Below are 22,477 nucleotides of genomic sequence, written 5' to 3'. Positions count from 1 at the left end.
AACAAGTAGCACTAAATCCTATACAAATCTACAACCTACAATGAAATCCTATACGGGACATCTGCTTTCAACAAGTAGCACGGAATCTTAGAAGGGCTTCTCAAGTTTCTCCTTTCTCTCTCTTCCATTGGATGACTGTGCTAAGGAGGAGATTTTTGACTCGAGTTTGCTACCGGTTAAGCAATATAGAAAGTGCGTTTGGGATTTTGGGAGGATAGTCTCTTCACTTGAACCCTCCTTTAACATTTTGGCAAGAGTATGGTTTAACCGTCATTAGCATACTATATCAACTTACACCACACTTACAATCTTGGAGGAGAAATCAATTGGCAAAGCCAATGGAAAAAGCACAAAGACTCTTCCATTTCTTTCTTTCAATCCTTGAAGCACTCTTCCATTTCTTTCTTTCAATCCTTGGACATTCATACTTCTTCCATTGCCTCACCCTTTTCAAATAAAATTTTGCAATCTTGATCATCTTATCAGAGTAGTCAATCAACGATCACCTTGCTACAGTCGTCAATCAAAATACAAGGCCATTCTGGCAACATGGAGTAGGAAAAATATAACTCTCACGATTTAATATGTAGAACACCAGATAATTTAACAAAAATGAGACATTGCACGCTATAGATTGTAACTAAGAACTACCACTAAAATGTTTGATGACAATTTACAATCTGCACCTTCTATAACTATTAACATAAATTAGTTTTGTATTTTACCCAAGGGCTCGCATTAACTTTGGACTAGTTTTGAATGGGGGCTCGCGTTTGTAACCAAGGGCTAGTTTTGAATGGGGGCTCGCGTTTGTAACCAAGGGCTCGCATTAACTTTGGACTAGTTTTGGGTGTAGGCTCGTGAGTGGTGGCTCGCATTTTTGAGTGTAGGCTCGCGAGTGGTGGCTCGCATTAACTTTGGACTAGTTTTGAATGGGTGAGACATTGCACGCTATAGATTGTAACTAAGAACTACCACTAAAATGTTTGATGACAATTTACAATCTGCACCTTCTATAACTATTAACATAAATTAGTTTTGTATTGTACCCAAGGGCTCGCATTAACTTTGGACTAGTTTTGAATGGGGGCTCGCGTTTGTAACCAAGGGCTCGCATTAACTTTGGACTAGTTTTGGGTGTAGGCTCGTGAGTGGTGGCTCGCATTTTTGAGTGTAGGCTCGCGAGTGGTGGCTCGCATTAACTTTGGACTAGTTTTGAATGGGGGCCGCGCGAACGCGAGCCCCCTCTGTCACAAATTATGACGTGCACTCTCCACAGTGGGAGATGCTAGGCAGAGCCCCCTTCCAAGTGCAATGAAGGTGCTCTCCCTAGGCCATCGGCCTTATTGATCACCGATTGACCCCGCCCAGGTAAGTATGATTTATATGCATCCATCTCCCCTTTCTTATACCCACTCTTCTCCCTTCTTTCCTCCTCCTACCGCATGTGGGATTAATGACACCGCCCCTAAATCATGTAAACAAACCACCAGCACTTTTCACCAAACCATCTACTCCGGCACTTCTATGTCATGGGACTGCAATTTTTAGGCTGAATTAAAGTAGGTTTACAGTATCTGGTTTTCATAGCATGAAAACAAAACAGTTGTCGGAACTCGAATTTTTAATTTTTTTTCCAAATCGAAGCAAGTTTACAGTTTCTGGTTCTAAGATCAGGAAAACGAAAACGGCCAAATTAAAACTTCCGTTTTGTGAAGCCGCAAGTTTTGTAAAACCCAATCAGAAGCAAATTTACAGTTTCTGGTCCGAAAACAGAAATTAAAACTTCCATTACCCAAAACTTGAAGCCTATCTTGGCCGAATCAAAGCAAGTTTACAGTTTCTGATCCTATAGGAGGAAGACAAAAAAATGTAAAATTCCGTTGCCGGGACTTGAACCCGGGTCTCTCGGGTGAGAGCCGAGTATCCTGACCAACTAGACTACAACGGACTGTGATGCAATATGTTGAAAAAGCGTTTAATTTCTAAAACTAGGCTTTAAAAAATTGCCACACTTATCCGTTCGACCAGAAATAGAGATCCAAACATTTAAAGATTGTAATCTGTTGGTTCTATCAATTCCACATTTGGATTGTGAATTCGTTGAGTCCTAACATTTCTAATGGATTTTGTGATGTAAAGGAATGTGATAGAGTCATCCAAAGCATTTAGGATGAAATGGGACACCTTTAGAAGGTGTCAAGACAAAAGTATAGACCTTAAATCCACCTAGAACATTTATTTTTCCAAGTTCACTAGCTTTATAAGTAGTGAACAACATGTGTTCACTATAATGAACATGCCAAACACTATGACGAACTTTTTAAAAGTTGTAATGAACAATCCTCTGCTTTGGTGAACTTGTTATAAGTGTGAAATAAAATACTATTAAAGTCACAATTTGTCAAATTATGTGGACAACAAGTGGAATTTACAAAAGTTATAAACTGTTTAATATATGTTCTTTTTGGAAGTTATTAGAGGACCATAGGTTTCATGACAAAGATAGTTGATTCTTTTTAGAGAAGAAGAGAGTCAGAAAGCTCAATCATAAACCTTTTTAGTTCATGTTTACGAAATTGCATTGTACAAGGAAGGTTTTAAGAGTTGTTGTGGCTCATTTCAAGTGTTAGAAGCTAGGATAAACTATCTATGTGCTCGATAAACACCTTTTTGTAGCATTGCATCACTTGTAAGTGATTGACAATCAATGGTATGAAGAATTTTTAATTACTCTTCTTTGAGTTTTCTCTTTATTTGAAGGTTTCTCTAATTATAACATGTTGTTTTAGTTATGCAATTCTTCTTTACATCCTCTTTTAGCTCTGCTTTACTCTTTAATGCATGCTAAGTTTTTAAATGAACTTGAAATATTGTAATATTATTCATCATAGGTAGAAATGTCCATGTTTGAAGGTTCTTTACAAGCTTTATACAAGAGCATCTTTATGCTTACAACTTTGATATAGTCAAATTAGCCCTCATTCTAGCACCAATTTATTGGTTAGTTAGGTCACATGGGTCAACATCAAAAGGAATCAATGCATACCTCCTCTCTTGAAAGGAGATATAAGAATCTTCCAAGGGTCATAGTTCACCAAGACTTGGCTATGCTAAGGTAGCTCAAAATGAAGTCACGTTTTACAAGGGGCCTATGAAACTTAAGGAAATATTACATACAATTTGGTAAAGGTGCAAGCTCAAGTTAAGGGATCAACCTTGTTAAGAAAACACAAAGAAAATAATACCAATCTAGTTTTGGTCCACTTAGCATGTTCAATTTAAAAATATATTAATAAAGGTTCGCAACAAGATGAAAGAAATCATTAAATACATAATTCCAGTCTTTATCAATAATTGAGAAAATTAATATTGAAACTGACTAATTTCCTTTCTAGTTGATTACATATGCTAGAAGTTGGGATATAAACCATCTATGAGCTCTATATACGTTTTTAAGGCATCATACCACTTTTAAATTATTGAGCATTAGTGATATGGGGATTTTTTAATCACTCTTCTTGGAATTTCTTCTTATTTCGAGGTTCTCTAGCTATAGGTTGTTATTTTCATTGTGTGGTATTTTTTTACTTAGCGTTTTAGATTTACTTTTATCTTTAATTAAGTGTTTAAAAGAACTAGGAACACTACAATAGCATCCATTGTAGGTGGAATAGCCTACATTTGATGGTTTTTTGTAGGGTTTGTGCAAGAGAAACATGTTGGTTTTTTCTTTAACAGTCTTACTAGCCCTCCTTTTGGAACTATTTTTTTGGTTGGTTAGATGAGTTGAGCCAACATCAAGAAGAATTGAGAGATAATCCCTTTCTTGAAGGGAGATAGAAGAGTCTTCACAAGGTTATATTCTACCAAGTCTTCACTATTCTAAGATAGCTTATAGGTTGATGATGTGTTGTTTTGCAAGGGGCCTATGGAAGTTGAGGAAACACCACACATAGTTTGGTCAAGGTACATGCTTAAGTTAAGGAACATTTCTTGTCAAGAAAATATGTAGTAAATAATACTAATCTAATTAAGTTCACTTAGCATATTCACTTGAAAATAGACTTGATGAAAACTAACCATAAGATGAATGTAATCATTAAACACAAAAAATAGTCTTTATCAACAACAAAGAAAACTAATATCAAAACTAACTAATTTCTATTATAATTAAATTCAAATAAATGACAAAATATATTAAAGGGATTGAGAGAAATGGGCATATTATTTCTCAAAAATGAATTTGATTTTGTAATGCTCGTCAATGTGATGTATCTCTTTTCGTGTGTAGATATTTCTTTATGATGATATTAGTGGTTATAGTGAAGTGATTATGGCATGACTTAATTCTAGGATATATATGTGCCTTGAGAGATGACATGTTCTCATTGATCATATGTTGCTTTGACCATGATCTCTATTGTCAAAGTTAATGCTTTTCCTCGAGAGTGTAGGAAATATGCAAGTGTTTGACCAAAGAAAGGATGGAGGAGAATGACATGGATTCACTTGACCTTTTGACCTTACCTATTCCATGTGGTCAAGTTAGTGAACATATGAAAGTTGTGGATATATTTGGTTGCTCAAACTATACTATTTATTTGTGAATAAAAGATTGTTTCTCGGGTTTGTTTATTTTCCATTAATTTGAATCATTTTTATTTCTAGATCCTTGTGTTATCAATAAACTTGTAAATTGTATGTGTCTATTTAACTCTTGATTTCTCTTGTATTTTATCATTTTTTTGGTAATGTTTGATTGAAAAATTTATGAATATCATATACTCTTAAGTTAAAGAGCTATTTAACTACCACTATGAAAAGACTTGCATTTTAATCATGCGAATATTTAAGAAATACAATAAGCTAAAATAAATTATTTAAAATTATAGTGCATTAACTTCAATCGTATGAATTTCACATAGTAATCATTTAACAAGTATTTTCCTTAAAACCATTTGAATGAAATAATAATTGAAATAGCTATTGAGAAACATCCATTTGGAAAAAAGCCTTGTTGAGTTGTCATAAGAAAAATAATGTAAATTGAGGTTGAGGGATTTTGCAGAGTGAAAAAAGAAAAGGAAAGGGTTTTGGGGAGACATGTTCTCTTTACTTTATCCTCTTATCCTCTTCCATTTCTACGAGGGTATGCTTGTTGTAAAGGAAGTTCTTGTGGTTATTTGAGGATCACCATAGGCTTCGTGAGATAGGAGCTTGGAAAGGATTGCAAATTTCTTGTATGAGGGTGCAAGGAAGATCTCCTTCAACTTTGTTTGAGAGTTTTCTTGGGAAAACAAAAGTATTTTCCTATTTTTATTTATGAACATACTTGTTATATTCTTTTTTATCATTCCCACACTAAGGAAATCTCACATATTTTAGATTATTGTGTATTTATTCTAGTTCTATGTATTTAGTTTTGTAATTTTTAATATAACACTATTACTTTGGTGAAATTTATTCAATTTTTTTATCTACTGGTTCATTAGGGTGTTCTTAAATTATATAAACTTTGACTTCAAAATTTTTGAAGAAAATTGAAGCTTGGACATTAATGATGAATTTTTTTTTATTGAAGCTTGAATATATCAAAATTATAAATTTTGGAATTTCAGCATTGTGGATCCATTACATTTTGTGGGATGTAATGTCTTCAGCTAGAAATGTGATTCCATACCTCTTTGATGTGGGCCATGATTTTTGGCCTCATTTTTTGTCCCATGATTTTTTGAGTCATTTTGGAAGTAGGTTTGAACTCTAGAGTTAGGAGTAGAGTGGGCCACTAATTTCCATTTAAGAAAAAGTTTATTAAGATTAAATTGATTGGGATGAAACATTAAAATGAACTCAATCTAGAGTAATTTAATTTATAATATCAAACAAGAGTAGTGAAGGGACATCATTACAACCTAGTAGGGATTGGATGGTTATCATTGAGAGATCTTGTTCGAGTTAGCTTCATACTCCTTAACATCCATGCAAATTTGAAAGTTGTCATGATGATAGTCTATGTCCAATATCTAGTAGTCGTCTCCTACTAATCATCTAGTTGTTAGTACATAATGTGTCTGTGTAATTCTCTTCACATGAGTGTTGTTGGATCATCACAATCACTACATTATGTTGGGGCTTCCTCGTTATTCTTTTGTGTGCTATTGGTTGTTGATTTTCATAACCCTTGTACACTGCCTTTTTAATTATCGTTACCATGCGTATGATTATTGGTATGATGATATCATGCATTATTTTATGTTCTCTAATTGTTTGCATAAAATGATTAGTTAGAATGCATTAATGGATTCAAATTATAATATGATTTTAGAGTGGTCTTCCTTCTCTCCTCAATAAAATTAAAATGAAATGAGTAGTGTTGATGAACAGTAAAGGACACTCTTCTTTGAATTTTAATTTTTAACAATTCTCATATTTGACCTATTTCATTCACATTTTGTTTGGGTAATAATTTTTCAAATTGTGAATTGTGCATTGAACCTTGATGTATTGTGTGTTCAAGTGTGGTTGTGCATTGAATTACCATTGTCCATTATTTATTCATGTGGGGTTTGTTGAAATATTCCCTTTTCTAATCAAATTATTATGGTTTTAGTCTTTCAAGTTCCCAAGGGTTTTCATTTATATATGTTTTACTAAAACCCTACTTATTTTGTGCTTTGGCCCTTGGCATATGTCGATACATTCATTTATTCTAATATTGACTAGTTTGTCTAGTTTATTCAATTAATTTTATATATTGATTCACTTGAATGTCACTATCTTATCAACTCCTAGCTTTTAGTTATCAATAACCACCTGCACTCATTTTATTTCTATACGTTATCCAACTATGGTCACACTGTGACTTTAAGTCCCCATTGCAATTCCATGTGTCAATTTCCTATTATGTCATTAGTGTCCTTCACATTGTGGATTTCATGTGAATTCTTTTGGTAAAAATATAAGGAATTGATATTATACTATGTGTCTTTAAGTGTGGTGTCATGCCTACCAATTCACATAATAATGTGATATTCTCAAGATGAGTTAATCGGTTATGATTGGCCCATTAATTTCTCTATGTGTGCTTTGTGGAGTAATTGTCAAATTCATGTTGGCTTGTAACAATAATTGATATCTTATTGCATTGGAATCTCCTTCGCATCTTAGTTATGAATTTGGACCCACTTTCATTTTAATATAAATTATCAATAAAAATTTAGAAGGTACAATAAGAGTCACAATATTAGAGACATTATCTTGCTACAACAATAAAATATACCCAATGAATTCCAAAAATTATTGTTGCATATGTAATATTACTATTACGTTAGGTGACAAAATGTTGCTTATCCTGCAAAACACTAGCAAAAAGATGCATTTCCAATGCCAAAACTCTGAGAACCCACTAGATCCAGATGCTATATTGCCATTTCCAAGAAGCATCATACCTTGAACTTGTTACATACCACTACCAAAGTGTGTCTATTCTATCAAAAGTATATAAATATATCAATCTACCTCAATATAAGTGCTTAATTCAGGCCAAATCTACTATCAAAAAGTATCTATACTATCATCCACTAAGTAGGCATTTCAAGCAAGGCTCCCGCTATCAACAGATCACTATTATTCCACCCTAAAGGTGGCTTACTATTGAAAATAACTTCATTGGATCTCACTACCTCTAACATGAAATCATCATCCATTGGAACACTATCTTTTTGTTCAACATTGAATCCCAGGTCTTCCAAAAGGGTATCACTGTACTTCTTGTTGTATTGTTTTTTAAATTCTAGATAATCCTTTATAAACTCTTCATTTCCCTTCCTTGACTTTGGCAAATAGCTAGCATATTTTATTTTTGATCTATTAGCAACACTGTGACCAATGTCTCTGAGCTCTTGGAAATTCTCCTTGGATATTTCAAGGGTAATAGTAACCTACAATGTAACCACATTAAATATGAGTCTTCTAGAAGACTCAGTAACCTTCCTCTTTCGGCCTTGAAACCATTCTTTATTCCTATACTTCCACAAAAGACAAAGAATTTCATGTAACAAAACAAGCCATAATATATTATAGAATTTCCCATGACCTTTAATGCAAGCAAATAAAGTTTCAAACATACAATGAGTCTTGTCAAAACCCCGAGACTATAACCCATATACGAAAATGGACCAAACTTCCCTAGCAAAAACATAATTAAAAAAATGTGCTCAATAGATTTAGGTACTCTACACATTGGACAAATATTAGCATTGGAGGAAGGCATTGGGAACTTTTTTAATAACAACAACCATTTAAAGAATGACTTCTTTTGTTCCAACACACTAGACCATAGATGATTAAGGGATTTAGACCATTGGGTAGGGATGAGGTTCAAATTCCACCAATCATTGAGGTAACTGGTCACAACATAATTCTTAGCCAATGAGCACTAAAATTACTTTAGAGGCAACTTTATTCAACATTGTGTAATCACACCATTTAGTAGAATTGAGCTTGTTTGCATGAGAAGCAATCTTAACAGGAAAAGGTATCATCTTACAAGCTTCCTTGACCATTGAGCATGTTCTCTAGTGGGACTAAGGCAAGCCATATTCAATGCTCAAGTCAAACCATCATTATGATATAGATTCCACCAAATGGATCTAGAATTAAAGATCTTGTTACCATCATTGTTGTAGAATTTACAACCAACAGCTTTATCTCTAACCAAATCCCAAGCTTTCTATATACTCTTCAACACACTTGAACCAAAGGGGACCACAAAGTATTTACCAAATAAGAAATCATAGATGTTCAAGTCTTTCCAACCTTTAGCATGTTTAGGATGGACCAATTGAATACTATTCCTTAGAAGAGATTTCCAGGTTTCATTGCTCTCAAAGGCTTTTAGAATCCATTTAATTGCTAAAGAAATACCATGCAATCTTAGGTCTCTAAGACCAAGACCACCTTGCATTTTAGTTAAACAACACCAATCCCATTTTATTGAATGCCTTTTCTTCTTACCTTTACCATATGACTAGAGGAATGATCTAATTTTCTTTTAGATTTCATTGATATGATAGCTACAAAATAATCATACTAAAGAGTAGTATAGGTTATAAGAAGATAAAATCTTTTGACAAACTTGCAACCTCCTAGCTAAAGAAAAATAGTGTTTATTCTATTTTACAACTTTTGTACCTATCTTATCTTTAATCTAGTTCCACGTTCTCTTGAGGCATGGATTAACAACAAATGGGATGCCCAAATACCTTACTTGCTTATTTGGGCCAGCCCACTACAAATCCAATTTCCTAAACCAGTCAAATGGTTTATCCTTCCATCCAAAACCATTGATTTAGCCCTAGAAAGTTTAGCACCTAAAACTTTACAAAAAAATTCCAATTACCCTAATAGGTTATCAATTTTTTCTTCATTCAAACTTATAAACATTGCAATGTCGTCTGCAAATTGTACATGGAGCATACTATCATGATTTGGCAAATCAGTACCTTGAACCCTAGGTCCTAAACTAGGCTTCTAAGAAAATAATGTATGGCATTAGAAGCTATTAAAAAAAGAGTAGGGGCTAGAAGACACCTTTCCTAATGGACCTTTGGATGGTGAAAGGTTCAAAGAGAATACCATTTACATCAATTTTGGCTACTACATCCTCGAAGAGAGTTTTGACCATCTGACAAAACATAGGAAGAAATCCAAAAGCATGAAGGATCATGAGTACAAAGAACCACTACACTCTATCATAGGCTTTCTCAAAGTCTAACAAAAACATGCCCATTAATTGATTAGAGTTTGTAGCCCATTCCATTGCTTTCCAAATGGTAATTAAGTTTTCAAGTATGTATATTCCCTTAATGAATCTAGTTTGGGTATTATTAATGTATGCGAGAAGGATATCAATCAACCTCAAAACCAATACCTTTGATAGAATTTTATATGAAACATTGAGAAGTGTGATAGGTAAACTCCAATTTTTAATTAAGGATTTATCACCTTCTTTTAGCAAAAAAATTATGATACCCTTGTTGATGTTGCTATGAAGTGATCCATTTTCAATAGCCTTGTTGTAAAGTTGTAGAAGACCTCAATGATCCACTCATAGTTCTTGTAGAATTTTGTAGAAAAACCATCTACACCAGGAGATTTCTCATTTTTTAAGGTCAAAATAGCTTAAACAAATTTCCTCTTTGGAAATTCTCTTATTAAGATTTTCAACATCTTCTCTTGTGAGTTTCCTTGGAATGACCATTCTATAACAATTTCTAGCTTCTACACACTCATGGCAGTTCCCTTTAGAGGAGAAGAGGCCCTTATATAATAGGAAAAATTGCTTCACAATGTCCTTTGAACCTTTTAACAACTTACCATTGTTCCAAATTCCATCAATTTTCTCCTTAACATTCTTTTGTTCAATATATTAAAGAAAAAATTAGAACCTGTCACCACAATTGATCAAGTTCATTCTGGATCTAGTTCTTAAGCCTTGAGCTTTCTTGGTCTATAACATCCTAAGACTATGTTTGGTAGAATTCATGTAATCATTTAACAATTTATTATTAGGTTTATCTTGAAGGGAATTTTCAAGTGAACATAATCTATTTTACAAATATAACTCTTTTTTTCTTCCATCGAGAACCCTCTTATTTCCAATAGTTTGAAAAATAGTAGTTTAACTAATAACATTCGTATTCCACCTCTCAATAGAGAAAACTTTTAAGAAGGTTTTATTAAATTCTCTAAGTGTAAATATAGCATCATTGAAATCTTCCACATTTAGCAAAGAAGTATTTAACATGAAAAGAGTATTCTTCTTAACCCCCACTGGTTTGTCCTTACTGTTCAAGATTTTCACCACAATAAGATGGATGGTGATTAGAGAGGAAACTTGATAGACTTTTCCTCTACACTCTTCATCCACTAGATCAGATATAAAGAGATCTCTATTAACATGAAATCTATCAAAGATACAATAAATTCTTTTTTGGACCCTTTGAAAATTGCACCATGTATATACATCCCCTTACTGTCCTTTTTAAGACCCTCCAAAGGATCAAATAAGTTAAATTGGTTTTTCATCTTATACCAAAATAACTTCTCATTACCCTCCCACCCCATATCTAATCCACATACTTTGTCTTCATTACCTTCTACCATATTAAAGTTTCCACAAATGATCCAAAGGACATTAGGTAGAGTGCACATCCCTTTCCATTGTTCTATCTCATCGAAACCGTCATTGGTATACTATATCCACTTAGACCACATTTACAATCTTGAAGAAGTCAATTGGCAAAGCCAATGAAAAAAGCACAAAAACTTTTCCATTTCCTTCAAGCCTTCAATCCTTAGACATTTTATACTTGTTTTTCCCATTGCCATACTCATTAACAATCAAGAAACCATTGGCATTTCATACTTCTTCCATTTCCATACCTGATCCTTTCAGCACATTTTATACTTCTTCCATTGCCACCCCTCATCCTTTGAAGGCATTTCCATACTTCTTCCATTGTCGCACATGATCCTTTGAAAGCATTTAATACTCCTACTTCAATTGCCAAACTCATTAGGCAATAAAAAGTCTCATCCTTTTCAAGTGGAAATTGCAATCTTGATCACGTTGTCAAAGGAGTCAATCAATTATCACCTTACCAGAGTCTCAATCAAAATACAAGGCCATTGTTGGCAACTTGACAGAGGAAGTATATAACTGATATGACTTGACATGCAAAACCCATATAGAATTTAACTATGAGAAATATGATGTTTTGCACACTTAAACCCTATAGATTTTAACTACGAACTGCCAATGACATAATATAATAGGAAAAATTGCTTCGCAATGTCCCTTGAACCTTTTAACAGCTTACCATTGTTCCAAATTCCATCAATTTTCTCCTTAACATTCATTTGTTTAATATATTAAAGAAAAAATTAGAACATATCACCACAATTGATCAAGTTCATTCTGGATCTAGTTCTTAAGCATTGAGCTTTCTTGGTCTACAATATTGTAAGGCTATGTTTGCTAGAAGCCATGTCATCATTTAACAACTCATTATTATGTTTATCTTGAAGGGATTTTTCAAGTGAGCATAATCTATTTTTCAAATATATCTCTTTTTTCCTCCCACCTAGAGCCCTCTTATTTCCAATAGTTTGAAAAATAGCAATTTAAGTACTAAAATTCTTATTCCACCTCTCAATAGTAGAGAAAACTTTTAAAGGGGTTTTATTAAATTCTCTAAGTGTAAATATAACATCATTGAAATCTTCCACATTCAGTAAAAAAGTATTTAGCATGAAAAGATTATCTTCTTAACTCCCACTGGTTTGTCCTTACTATTCAAGATTTTCACCACAATAGGATGTTGATTAGAGAGGGAACTCAATAGGACTTCTGCTCTACACTCTTCATCCACTAGATCAAATGTAAAGAGATCTCTACTAACATGAAATCTATCAGGCTACAATAGATTCTTTTTGGACCCTTCGAAAATTGCACCATGTATATACATCCCCTTATGTCCTTTTTAAGACCCTTCGAATATCAAATAAGTTAAATTGGTTTTTCATCTTATACCAAAATAACTTCTCATTACCCTTCTACCCCATATCTAATCCGCCCCATATCCAATCCGCGTACATTGTCTTCATTACCATCTACCATATTAAAGTCTCCACCAATGATCCAAAAGACATTAGGCACATCCATTTCCATTGTCCTATCTCATCGAACCGTCATTGGTATACCATATTCACTTAGACCACATTTACAATCTTCAAAAAGTCAATTGACAAAGCCAATGAAAAAAGCACAAAAACTTTTCCATTTCCTTTAAGCCTTCAATCCTTGAACATTTTATACTTCTTTTTCCCATTGCCACAATCATTAGCAACTTCTTTTTCCCATTGCCACAATCATTAGCAATCAAGAAACCATTAGCATTTCATACTTCTTCCATTGCCACACCTGATCCTGTCAAGGCATTTTATACTTCTTCCATTGCCACCCCGCATCCTTTGAAGGCATTTTCATACTTCTTCCATTGTCACACCTGATCCTTTGAATGCATTTCAACTACCACTTCCATTGCCAAACTCATCAGGCAATCAAAAAGTCTCATCCTTTTCAAATGAAATATTGCAATCTTGGTCATGTTATCTGAGTAATAAATCAATGATCACCTTACCAAATGGTCAATCAAGATACAAGGCTATTGCTGGCAACTTGACAGAGGAAGAATATAACAGATACGACTTGACATCCAGAACCCTACATCGAATTTAACTATTACAACAAACATGACTTTTTACACTCGCATTTTCATTAACTTCAGATTATTTGTGTGAGGGCCGCCCGAACGCGAGCCCCCTCTGTCAATATAACTGATGCGACTTGACATCCAAAACCCTACATCGAATTTAACTATTACAGCAAACATGATTTTTTACACCCGCATTTTTATTAACTTTAGATTATTTTTGTGTGAGGGCCGCGCGAACGCGAGCCCCCTCTGTCACAAATTATGACGTGCACTCTCCACAATGGGAGATGCTAGGCAGAGCCCCCTTCCAAGTGCAATGAAGGTGCTCTCCCTAGGCCATCGGCCTTCCTGATCACCGATTGACCCCGCCCAGGTAAGTATGCTTTCTTTACAGCCCTCTCCCCTCTCTTATACTCCCTCTTCTCCCTTCTTTCCTTCTCCTCGCACATGTGGGATCAATAACACCGCTTCTAAATCATGTAAACAAAATACCAGCACCATTTACTCTATTGGGCAGCATAGCAGTACCGGCACTGTCTCTATGTATTGCATGGTCCCGTCCATTGCACACCCTCTTGCAATTCGCAGATTTATTCAGCAGAATACGATAGGAATGATAAGGTATTACAAATTCGAAGGGCAAGATGGGATGAGCGTAACTCTGCTGCATTAAAATTTAGAACAAACAAAAAAGGCTGCAGACTAACCCACACAAAATTCACATTTGCCTGAAACATGTTACAAAAGCTTTAGATCACAACGTCGCCTCAGAGATTAGAACTAATAGATGGAGATTTTTCACCCCCATTTCAACGCCCACAATCTTGTATTTTTCCTAGCAATTTAGAAATATTGGAGCTATTAGAGTCTTCCAAGGGGAACTTGAACCTTGGAGCCTCTTGGAGTCATGCTATGCTCTTAAGCTCTAATTTATCTCTTTTGTGTCTTCTCTATTTTTTCCCTCATACTCGTGTAGTCCACTATCCATCTCGCTTATCATTAAAGCTTCTTTTTTCTTATCAAATTTTACATACTCTCACAAGTCCTTATACCTATATTTATGTCAATCTCTTAGCTTTGTTCTTAGTATTTGCATGCTAGGTTTTTCTTGTTTACACTTTTGATATTTATATATATATATATAGTCATTATTTGTGATCAATTCTTAAATGTACATGCATCCTTTACAAAGTGATTGATGTTGGTGTTTTGGTTGGAATAACCAACAAGGGGACTGATTAAGGCAAGCTCTATTCTAACCTTTTTTTTAAAGATTTTTTGTTTTATAGATATTTTTGAGAAGATACATGTAACACGTATATTAAAAGTCATGCATACTATTAAGGAGCTTCCCTAAAAATTACAGAGCATCTCGACACTATTGCCACATGTCCGCTTGTTAGAACATCTCCCATGAAGCTCACTCGTTTCTTAGAGGATTGCTTATGTAACCATCAAACTTTTCCAAAAACTATGTTTTAACATTCTAAACATTTTAGTTTCATATGTTTTTTCAATTTCTATCAAACGTAGCCAGCTCAAAAAGTTTGTCCAAGTTTTACTTTTCTAGTGTATTTTGTGTGTTTTGACCACCTTGTTTGCATTGAATCTTTTTGTCTTTAAATAACTAAAACCCCAGGGCATGAATATCTCTTTTATTTCAACTCTACAACTACTCTATCCCAATTTCCCTTTTTAAAAATTATATCCAAGGTTTTTACTAAAAAAACCATGGAAATCTACATCAAACCTAAAAATCATTGAATTACTAGAAAAAATTGATTACTTTACCTACTGTGCATGTTATGGCCTACTCTTTGGGTATTGGGGTGTGTTTTGAACAAACAAGGAAGCATAGTAGATCATTGCCAAAAACAAATTTTGAATATACAAAACAATTAAGAACAATTGAATGAGAGTGAATGGACCAAAGCACATAGATGATAGGTTAAAAAGGTAAAAAGATGCTTCAATACTTGCCTATGCTATGTAGTGTCAACAAATGGATACTTTTAGGTGTATTTTATAGAACTAGATCATAACTAACGTTATCCACCATATAACAATTTCTATAGACAATAAAAGAAGTTTTAGGAGATGTAATTATTTCAAATAACATGAAAAAGGACATGTCCAATTTTTCTACAAGAAATATCCAGCTATTCTGGAAAGGGAAAGAAATCACATTAGTTTGAGTCCCAGAGAAAGATAGAGTGGGCAGAAATCTATTTATCACAAATAAATGAACCATGTCTCTGAGTACTTGAAAGATTAGGCTACAACTCATTAGAATTACAGTTCCATGGACAATTGAGTTTCAGTATAGCATAGACTACAACAACTAAACAAAAACACAACAAGGCTTTGATATACAAGTATATGGCATTGATAAGTACCCTTTTGCACCTCTTTAAAAACAAAATGAGAATGACACAACCTCTCAAGTTTTAACTAGATCCAAGCTTGAGAATTATTCAAACTTTCCCATATTTCTATAATATAATGGACATAGCATTGAAGCAAATATATTGATTGTGAACGTGTATTAACTATATATAGAGCTTTATTTCATTTTAATAATCCTTAGTTATTAGGTGAGCACTAAGGACAATAGAGATCAATGTTAAAGCCTATAAATAGAAGATTTTGGAAAACAAAAAATTAAAAAACAATAACAAAGATAATAAATGTGCAACTGCAATATATATTACTCACTTAAAGACGTATCCCTAGTCTAGGACATTACTATGTACATGCTCCACTCTATCATAAGGCTCTATTATAGATTCTTAAGTTTCCAGTAGCATTTTGCTATGTATTTTTAGGTTATAAAATAGGGGCCTAGGAACAAGGTGTGACATGGATTTAAGCTATTGGTAGATTTGAATTAGTTTGTTAAGAAACATATGACAAAATTAGTATACATGACAACTCACATGTTAAATTGAATGACAAAACTAGTTTGAAAGGACCATTTGTAACATAGGCACAAAATGATGATTATGTTTAGAAAGAATAAAATTTCATGGCGTAGGTGAGGGTTCACATGTATATTTACCTGCACCCAATATTCTTTGAGCCATCATACTAATTGATGCATTATATATGTATTTGAAGCAACTCCACCATTATTGAGCGTTGAAGATGTCTAGCTTTGCAAAATGAATGGAGGAGCTAATTGCCATAATAAGCTAACTACACTTTGGGTTGAACTAAAATTTCGACATGTACAAATAGCTTAGAGAGAAGTATGTATTTCATTAAAATTTGACTTTACTCAATAAATGATCTAATGGTCTAGATCATGGTTAATGCCTACCAAGTTGTAGACTACATTCTACAATGAATCTTATATAGGACAAATCTACTCACAACAAGCAACACATAATCTTAGAAGAACTTCTCAATTTTCTCCTTTCCCTCTCTTCTATTGGATGACATTTTTTAGAGATTTCCCAAAAATGAAAATTAGTATCTCCAATTGATAAAACTAGCCAATGTCCAACCACAAGCCCAAAAAAATTGCTATTTTTCATCTATGAGAGAAGCAAAGATAAAGATAACATTAGAAAAAAATGATTTTTTTCTCCTACACGCCAACCAAGAGAAAAATGAAAATGTAAGTGCCCCTCTTGAAGGCAAAGATAATAATCAAGGATAGATGTTGTGAGCGTGTGTGTGAGTGAAAGTGATGTCATATATGTATTTTAGATACTTTTGATTTAAAAAGTTTTGGTTGGATCAAATTCAACTAGAACATATTTTTTACTAGAAATGATGTTTTCACCATTTTTAACTAACAAGGACATTTTAGGTGAAAATATTTAAGTTAATTATAAATCTATCCAAAAGAATAACACATTTGTATATTTTCATCTTGCCAGGTCTCTTGTATATCATTACTACTACAGTCCTAAGTATACTCAACTTTGCCAATTTTTTCGATTTAGCTTCTTACATACAACACATTAACTCAATTCTCTATTCTGTGGTTAAAATTAGTAAGTGAGTAAATTGTCAATTTCCACATGATTTTATATGGAACACTTTATTGTTTGATTTGATATAAAATGTGCCTAAGTTAAATATTGCCTTAAGAGGATTGCTAATGGAAAAAACAAACATCCACTTAGACCACATTTACAATCTTGGAGGAGAATTCAATTGACAAAGCCAATGAAATAAGCACACAATCTTTTCCATTCCGTTCAATCCTTACACATTTCGTACTTCTTTCTCTCATTGCCACTCTAATTCATACTTCTTCTACCATTGTCACACCTAATTCTTTGAGAGCATTTCATACTCATTCGCAATCAAGGAACCTCATCCTTTGAGGGCAATTCATACTTCTTCCTTTGAGGGCAATTCATACTTCTTCCTTTGAGGGCAATTCATACTTCTTCTTCCATTGCCACTCATTAGCAATCAAGAAACCTCATCCTCCTCATCCTTTGAAGGCATTTCATATTTCTTCTTCAATTGCCACACACATTAGCAATCAAGAAAACTCATCCTTTGAGAACGTTTCATACTTCTTTTTCCATAATGAAGAAACCTCATCCTTTGAGGGCATTTTATGCATCTTTTTCATTGCCACACCTCATCCTTTTTGGAGAGTATTTCATACTTCTTCCATTGCGAGACTTTCGATCAATCAAGAAACCGAGTAGTCAATAAATGAGTCACTTTACCAGACATAAATCAAAATACAAGACCATTCCTGTCAACTTGACTGAAGAAGAATATAACGGATATGACTTAAACATGCAGAATCCCATGGAATTTGAAGTGAGACAAATATTTGTTTTACACACTTTAAACTATAGATTGCAACTGAGAATTACTATTAACATGTTTCAGTTTCTACACACATCCTAACAATATACGAACAAAAAGCTATTAAACACACTGATAATTTCATTAACTTAGTTTTGGTTGGGTACACACATTCTAACAATATACGAACAAAAAGCTATCAAACACACTGATAATTTCATTACCTTAGTTTTGGTTGGGGGCCGCGCGAACGCGAGCCCCCTCTGTCTCAAATTATGACGTGCACTCTCCACAATGGGAGATGCTAGACAGAGCCCCCTTCCTAGTGCAATGAAGGTGCTCTCTCTAGGCCATCGGCCTTATTGATCACCGATTGACCCCGCCCAGGTAAGTATGCTTTCTCTATGCCCCTCTCCTCTTTCTTATACTCCCTCTTCTCCCTTATTTCCTCCTTCTTCCGCATGTGGGATCAATGACACCGCCCCTAAATCATGTAAATAACAAAACACCAGCACCATTTACTTAATTGGGCAGCGTAGCAGTACCAGCTGTTTAAAATGGAGTAAAGGTGTGATATTTTCAGCGGACAAATCAACGTGCTTATTGTCTTGAAAATTGCAAAATCAATCGCACTGAAATCTCCATTACTCTGACGATGGGGGAAAATCAGGGCAGGACGTGGCTCTCATTATTTAATTTTTTTAATCTTTATGTCAAAATCAAATCTCAATGGTAGCGTTTGTAGTCCAACGGTTAGGATAATTGCCTTCCAAGCAATAGACCCGGGTTCGACTCCCGGCAGACGCATCTTTTTATAAACACAAGGTTATTTTTGGCCGAACCAAAGCAAGTTACAGTTTCTGATCATACTAGCAGAAAACGAAAAATAGTCAAATTCAAATTTCCGTTTTATAAAACCGGTGTTTTCCAAAGGCGGAACCAAAGCGAGTTACCAAAAACCAAAACAAAGTCAATTGTAAAAGTTCTGTTCCCGGGAGTCAAACCCGGGTCTCTCGCGTGAGAGCCGGACTCATAAAACATAACAGTCAAAAGTAAAAGTTCCGTTGCCGGAACTCGAACCCGAGTCTCTCGGGTGAGAGCCGAGAGTCCTAACCAACTAGACTACAACGGATTATGTTTACTTGCTGTCCAACAATGATAAAGTCCTTAAAAAAGGCTTAATTTTTTTTGCAATGGCAACCCACCACAGCCGTTTGACCACAAATAGAGATCGAGACATTTAAAACTTGTGATCTGTTGGCTCTATCAATTCTATTGTGATAAATTACCTCATGTTTGCTCAAGCTTTCAATACTTTTCGATTTTAATTCTTAAAAAGTATATTTATGTGTAAATTACAATCTTTCATTCTACAAAAAATAAATGGAAAAATTGTTCATTATGAAAGCATTTCTATACTATCATATATATATATATATATATATATATATATATATATTTTACTAGCAATTGCACCTTGGTGTGCAATGGGTACGCCGAAAACAAGATTATTGACCAAAACAATAAAAAGAAATAATGTTATTTATTCAATAATACTACCAAGGAATAAGTTATAGAGTTTAATCAAGTGTGCATTCATTCATATAGACTCGTATTATATTTGAAATAAATGGTATAGATAAAGAGAGTAAAACAAGTCTAGAGATGGAGGGGAGAGAAAAAGAAAGATGGAGATGGAAATGGTGATGGAAAAGGAGAGGGGGAAATTAAGAGAGAGAGGAGAGGGATATATAAAAAATGAAGAGAAATATATAGAGGGAGATAGAGAGGCAGAGAGGTACAAAATTTGGATGTCTAGGAAGAAGTAGAGGGAGAGGGAGAGAGGGACATATATGGATGGGTAAAGAGAGTGGGACATCTTTTGAGATAGGGGAGAGAGGAAAATAGAGGTAGAGATGAAGATAACATTAGCAAGGAAGAGGGAGATAAATAGAGAGAGATATAGAGGTAGAGGGAAGAGAGATAAAGAGATAGGTAGATGGAGAGAGATTGAAAGAAAAGATATAGAGATATAGAGGGAGAGGGGAAAGGATATGTGTGGGCTAATTTATAACTAACTCATCAATGAAGATGTTGACATAGGTTGAGACCTAGTATGGTGGCTATACCTTTGATAAATATTTGGACAAATGGTAATAGTTTTAACAAAATAGTGAATTATTTGTAGTCGACATGTATAACGTCATTTTCTTTTCTATTATTGTCACGTATAGATAGAGCAAGTGAGGAAGAGGGAGATAATTAGAGAGAGATATAGAGGTAGAGGGATAGATAAATATAGAGAGAGAATGAAAATAATAGTTATAGATATATATAGAGGGAGAGGGGGAGGTATATGTGTGGGACAATTTTTAATTGACTCATCAATAAAGATGTTGACATAGGTTGACACCAATTCCAATGGATATACCTTTGGTAAATATTTCAACCAATGGTAATGGTTCTAACAAAATATTGAATTATTTGTAGTCTACATGTGTTATCTCATTTTCTTTTCTTGTCACATATGCATTATCCTTTAGTGTCCTTGTCCCCTTATACTTTTTGAGACAAAAAACATGTGAGATATTTTGTAGAGATTGTATAGGGGGTATCATTTTTGTATGAATAGGGGTGTCATTTTTCATTGGTTTGACTTCGTTGAAATTGATATATTGTATCTTTTTTCTCACTTCTCTTGTTTGTAATCATTTCTCACCTTTGGGAGTCTTAAATTACACTATGCCTTTCCTTTCCTTATATCTATACTTTCTTTTATTTAGTCTCAAATCTTTCATGTGAGTGATTTTGTAGAGATTACATAGGGGGTGTTATTTCATTGAATATGTATGTGTCATTTTTCATTGAATAAGGGGTGTCATTTTTCATTGGTTTGGCTTCATTGAAATTGATCTATTATTTCTCACTTGTCCTATTTGTACTCATTTCTCACATTTGGGAGTCATAAATTACACTATGCCATTATTTTCCATATATCCATAATTGTTTTTCTTTAGTCTTAAATCTTTTGACCAATGTAATGGTTTGAACAAAATATTGAATTATTTGTAGTTGACATATATTATCTCAATTTCTTTTTTTTCACATATGCAATATGCTTGAGTCCTTATCCCCTTATCCCCTTATTGCATAGGGGGCATCATTTTTCATTGAATATGTATGACGTTCCAAAATATTTATTGGTTCGACTTCATTGAAATTGATCTATTGTATTTTTTTTTCCCTCACTTCTCTTATTTGTACTTGTTTCTCGCCTTTGAGAGTCTTAAATTACAATATGCCATTATTTTCCATATATCCATACTTGCTTTTCTTTAGTTTCACATACAATCTTTTGACCTTGAAGATATCATTTGATTATATGTCCTTGAATATTGATATATAAAAGATAGTGCAATTATAAACATTATATGAATTCTTTTACATCTCTTATGCATAACAATGATTGAATTTAAGTAAAAAAAAATTCACCAAAAATAATAATAAAGTAAAAACTTTGTTGAAAGAGATATTAAAAAATAAATAATAATATTATTAATTTTTTTGAATTATATATATATATATATATAATAATCATTAACATAAATAAATAAGTGTAAAAATATTTAAATATATAAATTATTTTTATATATTATATTTATTATTACTACTTTAAAATTAAATTAAATTGATATATGATAGTATAGTAATTATTAAAAAAATTAAACTGATTTTTTTAAAAATAAATAATAATCATTAAAATATATAAAACATGTAAAAGATTTTCAACTTATAATGTAAGTTGGGGCAGGTGTGAGGCTCAGTCTTTTTCACACCGTGGAAGAGCTCAGTCCTTTTCACACAAGACCCCATACTTGGCCTCCGCAACCCCTGACTCGTAGCTTTTTGTGTTCTTAAGATTGATAAGTGTGTGATGTTGGTGACATGGATCCTTGTCCGGAATGGTAGTGAAAAGGTATCCTCGTAGAAATACCAGCGATGGAAAGGCGCAAAGATCCATGACTTGGCTCCATTGCAATATGCGCAGTGCACTCTGCCTTGCTGGACAAAACTCCGAGGGTCATTGGAGGGGAGCTTCTTCATTGCCATCAATGCCTCGTCGTACCTCCACAAGGAGAAAAATATCAACAATGAAAACCCGATGGTACGAATACAAATGAAACTTTTTACTTTGCTTTTACGGTAATATAAAACTTTGTTTTCCTATTGCGGTACTATGAGTTGAGTGGTGTGACAACATACAAAAGTCATCGTGAATCAACCAATAGAAGTTAATCGTATCTGCACAACCATTGATGCAAAATGTAAGGGAGGTGTGCGAAAGAACTGCATTAGTTTGCATGAAAGGAAGGCAGTCCTTTCGCGTAGCAACACCGTACGCAGACGACGAAAAA

The 22,477-nt window shown here is 33.8% G+C and overlaps 6 non-coding genes across 6 annotated transcripts; 1 reads left to right on the top strand and 5 right to left on the bottom strand.

Annotated features, from left to right (window-relative positions):
• Window positions 1–1,219: 1,219 nt before the first annotated feature.
• On the bottom strand, window positions 1,220–1,379 carry LOC131075608 (U1 spliceosomal RNA). The gene has a single exon (XR_009113234.2). It is a non-coding gene; the product is annotated as a U1 spliceosomal RNA (small nuclear RNA).
• Window positions 1,380–1,878: 499 nt separating this feature from the next.
• Window positions 1,879–1,951, bottom strand: TRNAE-CUC (transfer RNA glutamic acid (anticodon CUC)). The gene has a single exon. It is a non-coding gene; the product is annotated as a tRNA-Glu (tRNA).
• Window positions 1,952–13,504: 11,553 nt separating this feature from the next.
• Window positions 13,505–13,664, bottom strand: LOC131075606 (U1 spliceosomal RNA). Its single transcript, XR_009113232.2, has one exon. It is a non-coding gene; the product is annotated as a U1 spliceosomal RNA (small nuclear RNA).
• A 4,633-nt stretch (window positions 13,665–18,297) lies between these two features.
• On the bottom strand, window positions 18,298–18,457 carry LOC131075607 (U1 spliceosomal RNA). The gene has a single exon (XR_009113233.2). It is a non-coding gene; the product is annotated as a U1 spliceosomal RNA (small nuclear RNA).
• A 340-nt stretch (window positions 18,458–18,797) lies between these two features.
• Window positions 18,798–18,869, top strand: TRNAG-UCC (transfer RNA glycine (anticodon UCC)). The gene has a single exon. It is a non-coding gene; the product is annotated as a tRNA-Gly (tRNA).
• A 252-nt stretch (window positions 18,870–19,121) lies between these two features.
• TRNAE-CUC (transfer RNA glutamic acid (anticodon CUC)) lies at window positions 19,122–19,194 on the bottom strand. Its single transcript has one exon. It is a non-coding gene; the product is annotated as a tRNA-Glu (tRNA).
• Window positions 19,195–22,477: the final 3,283 nt, after the last annotated feature.

This window comes from Cryptomeria japonica, chromosome 5 (genome assembly GCF_030272615.1).
Source record: "Cryptomeria japonica chromosome 5, Sugi_1.0, whole genome shotgun sequence".
Classification (NCBI taxonomy): domain Eukaryota; kingdom Viridiplantae; phylum Streptophyta; class Pinopsida; order Cupressales; family Cupressaceae; genus Cryptomeria; species Cryptomeria japonica.
Note: the sequence above shows the minus strand (reverse complement) of the source record. Positions and strands in the feature narration are given on the sequence as shown.